The following is an 8632-nucleotide window of genomic DNA, read 5'->3' as shown; positions in this document are numbered from 1 at the left end:
TCTGAAGTGAAGTCTATGAGTACGAAGGTTGTGGACCTTGTGGTAAGCCCCACCCTCTCCCCTAAAATTTGTGGAAAGTAGCAACTTGATGAACAGAGTTAATTCTTGATCAATGGATTATGACCACCTTCTAAATTCTAGGAACAGTTTGACACTTTGAGTTAATCAATGGATTTGACATTGAATCATGAATTCTTTCTTCAAGAAGAATTGTGATTATAACAAGGGGAGTAACACAACCAATAGCATTATCAATTTTTGTAACCAGAGGGGCATGAATGCACATATAAAGTCCCTATGACAAACAACATGTTACATTTATTATCACACAAACAAGTTTGAATCCAAATTAAAGCAGCAATCAGCCAACCCCACATGTGTCAAGCAGTTGGCATCTGACTCACACGAGCAACAGGCCTGCAGATCAGTGGTTGAGCTCGAGGTAGCGTCAACCCTTGCCCCTCATTCATGTCCACCTTCCCATGCCCACTATCGATCTTCCAATCAAAGCACTGTATTATGGCAGCGAGCATTGGTTGCATAACTTGCAAGGCTAGTGATGTGCCTGGACACATTCTTCGATCACTGCCAAATGGCAACAAGTGGAAGTGTTGGCCTCTTACATTCACCTCCTTATCATTTTTGGTAAACCTCTCTGGTTTGAACTCAAGTGGCTCGGACCAGTGCTTTGGATCCCTTCCAATGGCCCACAAATTGACAAATAACCTTGTTCTTGCTGGGATGTCATATCCATTAATATTACAGTCCGCAGTTGATTCACGGGTGACAATTGAAACTGGTGGATGAAGCCTTAATGTTTCGTTTACAATGGCTTGGAGGTATGGGAGGTTAGGAATGTCGGATTCTCTGACTAGTCTGTTGATACCAATGATTCTGTTAATTTCGTCTCTCGCCTTCTGGAGTATTGTTGGATGGTTGATGAGTTCTGCCAGTGCCCACTCTACTGTGAGTGCTGGAGTATCAGTGCCTGCAGTAAAGATATTCTGTCCAGGATTGACAGCGAAATAATTAACTTTTGTTACTTAAAGTAATGTTACTTTGTTAATATTAGTTCAGAATTTCAACATCGAAACATCACGGTTCTAGTGAACCTTTAAGTATTAGAAACAAATGTATCCTGGTACATTCTCTCGGGATTCTGGATAGTCAGTGAAGACAATTGCTAAAATTTGAACTTAAAAAAAAAACTGTGGATAGTTCGATTCAAAATTTATATTAATGGAAATTTAATATGCTTAATTGTTCATGCCAAAATGACACACTTTCATTTGTTTCTTCAGTTTGGGACCAGAAAGCCTAAGAAAATCTGGAAAAGACCATTGCTGTAAGTTAATGCTCATCATTGTTTTATGCAGTTTTGATCTCTCTTAATGATAGTAGTCTAGTCCCCAGCGAAAATATCTTATTGGATCTGTTTCTTAGATATGGAATGAGGCTTTCTGATATCAAAGCTATCTTCACAACATGGAAACAAACAACGCAATTATACACTTGCATATGCTAGGGTGTTAACCAGTGACAATTTGTCGGTGAGGTTTGTGAACACACACACACACACACACACACACTAATGTTTTTGTCTGGAATTATGGTCAGGTCGTGAATTATTATACCCGTAAAATCATTATACACGAACAAAACACATACGAGTATGTCTTGGCTATTAACAGTGACATAGGTGGTAAAGTTTGTTTGGAATCGGGGTCACCTCATGACTGCTAGTATCCATTTTGGCCTTCATGTCTGTGCAAATATTACATGATGTTTTGACTTTTTCTGTGGGTTCCTGGATCTAATCTTGGATCATCACCTATGGACCTTAAGTACGTGACTCAGTCCTTTATAAGTTGATAAAAGAGGTCTCATTTTTCTTACATTTCTGAAAGTGTTGTGACACCTATGGATCTAATCTTCGATGATCTCTCGTATTCAGATTAATGTCATCATGTATTGAAAAGGAGATCGTAGAAGAGAGAAAAGGAAGGGAGTTTTGGTCAAACTCTTCATTCTGATGTATCAGTAAATGTTCTCGTGTGGTATATGCATGGGTGAGTTTGCTATACATTTGTGATGTGTGGGCGCCAGTTTATGTGACAAGCTCTTTTACATAGTTTGTGTTAATATATACTATCACAAAATTTAGCAAGATAAGTTATATATTATGATAAACTCATAGACAATTGTTGTTCTGGTGTTACCATAATGAAAGCCTTGATGTTTTCTCTTGTTAGCTTTATCTCGGCATTATCATCCTTAGCTATTGTTTGCGTCGAAAATTGTTATATTCATTGCGGTATTCATTACAACTTCAGTCGTTACAATAAAAACAAAAAGATAGTCTTTTTATAAGACTCTTACACAATGAAAATAAAAAATACAATTCTCGTCAAACAAACGCAGAGATCATTTATCGGTCTTCTGCTTGCGTGTGATATTTGCCTGTGCCGGGGTTTATCCGTGGACCGCCTTAGATCTGGATCCGGTTGATGGAAAATTCGGCAGAGCTTCGCCTTTGCCGAGGAAATATTTGATTTGAAGCGCTGAGATCGACCAAGTGAAATCAGGGCTCTTCTCGAGATTAAGACCAACCCTAATCTCAAGGGACGGACGAGAACGAGCGTCGGATCTCTCGAACCCTCCTTCTTTATGCCGAAGAACTCGCCAAGATCTGTTAACCCTTGCTGAAATTCGTGCTCCTTTGACTCCGCAATCCGGCAGCACCTCCTCGTCTTGATAATCAATCGCCCCTGCTGAAAGGAGGCCCTAGGTTCATATTTATAGGCCTCGGATGCGGTTATTTGGATGAGAACAAGTGATTTGGCTCTATCTTCAGTTGACAACAGCCCAACCACGTTTGGGGATGATCTCAAGCCAGTTAAGAACCCCTGGAACAGATGAATCCTGCGAAAAACTACTTTAAAACTGTCAAAACGCGTTTCGGGTACCAAACTGCGCGGCAGACTGGTCTGACCTGCGCTTGCGCGGGTCGGGTTGATCCGTCCCGCGCTCGCGCGGGTCGGTTTGTTCCGTCCCGCGCTCGCGCAGGTCGGTTTGTTCCGTCCCGCGCTCACGCAGGTCGGTTTGTTCTGTCCTGCGCTCGCGCAGGTTTGCCGATTTTTTCTTCTTTTTTATTCTCTTTCTTCGAGACTTGTCCTTTCGCGTGTTTGGTTCGCTTCGTTGATTTGTATGCTTTGAGTTGATTGACGCGTGCTAGCTGATTAACGTGCGCGTGTTGATCGACGTGCACAAACTGATTGTCACGCGCGTGTTGATCGACGCGCATGAACTGATTAACGCGCACGTTTTGATTGACGCATGCGAGCTGATTGGCGCGCGCGAGCTGACTGTCGAGCGCGCAGGTCACTTGATTCGCCGTTTTGCTTCAGGCGCTTGTCGGCGTCAGATAATCCTCTTAGACTCGGATAACGATGTTCGTCGTCTTCTCTCTGTCTCGAGGTGTGTGCGGACACCTATAGGCATTTTTAGACGCCTACAGATACTCCCTCCAAAGTATTCCAGACTCATTCTTTTATTGAGGAGTCTGGAATGCTTTGGATAAGATAGGCCATCTCTTTAATTTCGTAGAGTGACCTTGAACTATCTCAATTCTTAACTTCTTCAGTCTTCAATCTATTCATTGTTTCGTCGAATAGGTGAAGTTCTTCCGGCGCTGCGTTTATCGTCTGACCGCTGTCGAAATCTTGAACTGAGATTGGTGTGTAACTTTCTGAACTTAACTCGTGTCATTGAGTTGATTTTGAACTGATCCTCTCCGTCGGGAATTCATATCTGATTGTAACTGAAATCCTTGGAGTCATCTTTTGCCTTATTTTGGCGAAATTGCTGATGCATTGACCGGCGTCGATCTTTACTGTAACGCGTTGACCGGCGTTAACACAGCTTATACTCGTACGTTTGCTGGAGTCTACACAATTTAAGCTCTTAAGGCATTGGAGCGTGACGGTCCCGAATGTTGGGCTGCAGGACCAACTATTAAAGCTGATTCATCTGCACGTGTGGATCTTATCCTGAAGTGTGTTGGATGTTCAAGTCATGAGACCAACTAATGAAGCTGATACGTCAATGACTCGTATTTATAGAATTTTTGGCAAATTCTCAGCCATCAACGGGTTTGATAAGCCTTTACCGACTACCGTTTGAGTCGGGCTAGCATGCGGATTGTTTAAGTCCGTTCCACATGTAACGTTATGCTAAAAGAGTTAACTCTTTTAGTGCTACGATATTGAATACGTAGACTTCGTCTTTCTCCTGTGAAAAGACTAAACAGCGACGTGTATCAGACGTAGACTTTAAGGTTTTTGGCAAACCCTCAGCCTTCAACGGATTTGGCGTGCCTTTACCGATTACCGTTTGAATCGGGCTTGCATGCGGATTGTTTAAGTCCGTTCCGCACGTGAACGCATGTTAGGCGTAGGCTTATCTCTATTTAGGAGTCGAGATAAAGTTCCCCACGTGTGTATGACGTGGATTTTCGCGTTATTAATAACGGCCTGCCATAATGTCGAATATGTGGGCTTTTGTCCTTTTCACGGCAAAAGACTAACCGGCAACGCGTGTTAGGCGTTGACTTATCCCTGCTTAGGATTCGGGATAAAATTCCCCATGCATAAAAGGCATGGATTTTTGTTGCTACGATGCTGAATACGTAGACTCGGTCATTTTTACGGGAACGAACCACCCAGCAACGCGGGTTAGGCGTTGACTTATCCCTACTTAGGCTTCGGGATAAAATGCCCCAGACTGGATTCTGGTGTCTTTTTCAATCGGTGAAAGACTAAACCGGCAACGCGTGTTAGGCATTGACTTATCCCTACTCAGGATTCGGGATAAAATTCCCTATGCCTGTGAGACACGGATTTTAGGAGTTGGAAAGGTGGTGTCTTCTCTTGGGGCAAAGACGAACCCGAAACGGGAGAGGAAGAATTTTATATTCTATCTCCCAAAGCTGAAGAGAAAGAATTTTATATTTTATCTCCAGTTGCAAAAGGAAACTCAAAGTGGGATCTCCACTTCAAGGATCTGGGAAGTGAAACTAAGAGTGGGATCTCCACTCCGAGAATCAAAAAGATTCGGATAACCCTAACTGTCAGAAGGTTTGATTACCGAACTAAAGATGGATTTCTCGTTTTTCGAGAGGGAATTGTGGTTTTGGTCCTAACCGTAGGAAGGTTTGACCAGGTGGGAGGGGGAAAAAGAGTCCCTCATTTATTGAGGAGAAAGCCCAATTTCGACCCTAACTTTTATAGGTTTGGTGGAAAAAGGAAAAGATGGAAGTCTTTCGTTTATCGAAAAGGATAACTCAATCTTAGTCCTAACTATCTGCAGGTTTGACTAAGTAAAGTTGGAGACAATCCTAACTTTTATAGGTTTGATTGCTCAATTGAAAGTGGACCTCTCGTTCATGAAAGGAATCGAGAGGAGAATCTGGTTGTGGCCCTAACTTTTATAGGTTTGACCAAGGAAGCAGTGGAAGTGGGAGGTTTGAGATGATCTTACCTTTTACAGGCTTGATCGTTCAATTTGAAAGTGGACCTCTCGTTCATGGAAGGAATCGAGAGGGGACTTTGGTTGTGGTCCTAACTATAGGAAGGTTTGACCAGGTAGACAGTGAGAGTGGGAGTACAAATCATAGTGGGGGTTTAGTGTTTATCACCTTGTTCGTAATTATCGGGTTATCCCTAAGAAAATTACATATAGCGTTCTTCTGGGAACTTCCCATTACATGAATCATCCACCCCCAGCTTCTTTCGTGAAACTGGGTCTAACATTATACCGAGTTACATGATCGGGTTATCCTTAAGAATATTACATATAAAAATTCTCCAGGAACTTCCCGTCAACGGTAGGAAACAGTTTAGACTCATATACCTATTGGAGTATCAGGGAGCAGTTTAACCTCTTATACCGGTCGGAGGATTAAGAAGCAGTTTATACTCTTATACTTGTCGGAGTGTTCATTCGTCTCAATTGAGCGATATAACGCCGGCTTCAACCAATGTTTGAATGCTATTCTTGAGAGCGAAGCAATCCTTAGTGGGATGGAGGATCCTCCTGTGGTACGCACAATACTTTGGATCCAAAATGTTATCAGCTTCCTCCTGATTTGTGATGGGTGGAAGCTTGATCTTGTTGTTTTCAAGGAGGGATTCGAAGATGGCTGGAACATCTTCGTCCTTGAAAGAGTACTCTTTTTGGAGTCTCAAATCCAAAGTCTTTTGCTGTCTCCGGGATTGTTGTTGTGATGTTCGATTAGCATCAGCAGCAGCTGCAGGTGCCTTGCCCTTACCACGGGAGGCAAAGTTCGAGTTCGGAGGATTGGCCGTCTGTTGGCTCCTCTCGGCCTTCTTCCTTCGGAGGAAGCGTTCGGCTTGTTCACCGCGCACCTTCAAGTCTTTCCAAGTGTTAGACGGTGCGACTCCCATAACTTCCAATATCTCAATAGATAGGTTGTTATGACATGTCTGGAGGATGAAGTCCTCCGTGATCGGATCTCGGCAGTTCATTGCTTTATTCCGGAAGCGTTTGACGAAGTCGTCGACTGTCTCGTCATCTTCTTGTTTCTCATCGAAAAGTGTCCTGATGGATACCTCGTCGTCGTCCTCAAAGAAGTTACCAAGGAATGAGTTCTCCATATCGTCCCAGTTGTTAATACTTCCGGGCTTGAGACGGCGGTACCAATCGAAGGCCGGCCCGCGAAGGGTGCCAACGAATGACCGAACCATCAAGGCTTTATTGCCGGAGATCATACCCAAGTGGGACTTAAAGTAGATCAGATGTTGAGTGGGTGAACCCTTCCCGTCAAACGGCGTGAAGTTAATCAGGTTGAACTTCGCCGGATACGGTATCAAATCCCATTCTCTTGGATAGGGACATGGAATGCCGGTCCTTTTCACCTCTCGATCAGACATTAGAGCGTTGATTTTGCTCTCGAGATCTTTCATTTTCTCATCCTCCCTCGTGTCGGGCCTCGGACGATTTGAAAGAGGAATAACACAGCCACCCCCAGCATTGTCATCTTCGGTGGAACCACCCCCAGCGTTGTTATCTTTAGTGGAGTCACCCCCAGTGTTTTGGTCAACGGGAGGGTTATCAGGATTGAGACGTTCATCTACATCTGAATCGCTATTTGCTTGGTTAGCAGTGTTGCGACGGCTGGATTCACCAATTTGATTCGACAAAGCTCGGATTTGTTGGTCATGTTCTTCCCTCATCCGCCGCATAGCCGTTTCCATTTCGAACTTGAATGCCTCTTTCTGCTTGGTTAGAGCATCCTCGAGAATTTTGGCGATCTGCTCGGTGTTGATCATGAACACTTCGCGAGATTGTCCCGGACTGGATACCGTATTATCAGAAGCGATTGCCGAGTTAGCATCTGATGCTTCATCATCCGATGATAAACCTCTCTGCATTCTCTGGTAGTCCCTACGTCTAGTGGTCCCTACGCATAGCCGAGTCAAACGATACGATACGAGAGGGTCAGAACTAGAAGGTCGAATCGACTTTCCCTTATCAGCCATGTTAATTGTGACTTTTGGAAGTTCGTTATCATGAACAGCCGATCGCTTCTTACGGAGACGCTTTGGTTTGGACTTAGCTATTCCGTTGGAGATCCTCTCAAATACCGAGACCCTCTGCGGAGCGGTCTTGGGGCAACTACATGCTGATAATACTGTCCTGATTATCTTAGCGCACGGGCAGTGAGACTCCAATTCCCGGGTACTTCTCTTCCGAGACTTGTTCATACCCCCAGCCCGATAGTACAACTCATCGACGTTGCCGTCGGAGTAACCTATCGACTGTTTACATGAATCCTCAGGTATAATGCGCTCGTTTATCTTACGCGTTTTCTTCTGAGTATGCAACTCCTTGTTGGCGTTCTCAAGAGTCACGCGTTTAGAGTCACGCATTTGTAAGCGTGAACTTTTGACGGGCTCTTGGACTTTAATACACACCCCCAGGCGGGTAAAAACTGGAGTTTTCCCTTTATACGAAGGCTTGAAATTGTTGTGAGGGCATGTGCGACCCCCAGCTCGACGAGTCGTTCGGGGTTCAATCATCGGACCCAAGTGTCCTTCGATCAAAACTTTGCCTCGATCCTCGTGCAAAGGACCCAGGCGATCAACTATCCTCACCTTGAATCGGGACAAATCCATGTTGTCGTGGGGCTCCACCAGAGGTGCGGAACTCGAAGGGATCAACGTAACCGGTGCAGAACGTCTTCTGTCTCGACCCTGGCGCGGGTCAGATTTAAGTGACCGACGGGTTGAAGGGTCGGATTCAAGTGACCCACGATTTGGAAGGTCGGATCCAAGTGACCCGCGAAGTGGAGGGTCGGATCCAAGTGACCTGCGATTTGAAAGGTCGGATCCAAGTGACCTGCAAAGTGGAAGGTCGGATCCAAGTGACCTACGATTTGGAAGGTCGGATCCAAGTGACCTGCGATTTGGAAGGTCGGATCCAAGTGACCTGCGATTTGGAAGGTCGGATCCAAGTGACCTGCGATTTGGAAGGTCGGATCCAAGTGACCTGCGATTTGGAAGGTCGGATCCAAGTGACCCGCGAAGTGGCGGGTCGGATTGGAGTGACCTAC

General features: G+C 44.7%; 1 pseudogene; it reads right to left on the bottom strand.

Moving 5' to 3' along the window:
• The window catches only part of LOC109842465, a 21333-nt pseudogene continuing 13071 nt past the window's right edge, over positions 371-8632 (bottom strand).

This window comes from Asparagus officinalis, chromosome 5 (assembly GCF_001876935.1).
Source record: "Asparagus officinalis chromosome 5, Aspof.V1, whole genome shotgun sequence".
NCBI lineage: Eukaryota > Viridiplantae > Streptophyta > Magnoliopsida > Asparagales > Asparagaceae > Asparagus > Asparagus officinalis.
The sequence above is the reverse complement of the archived record's forward strand: the minus strand, read 5'-3'. Positions and strand labels throughout refer to the sequence as shown.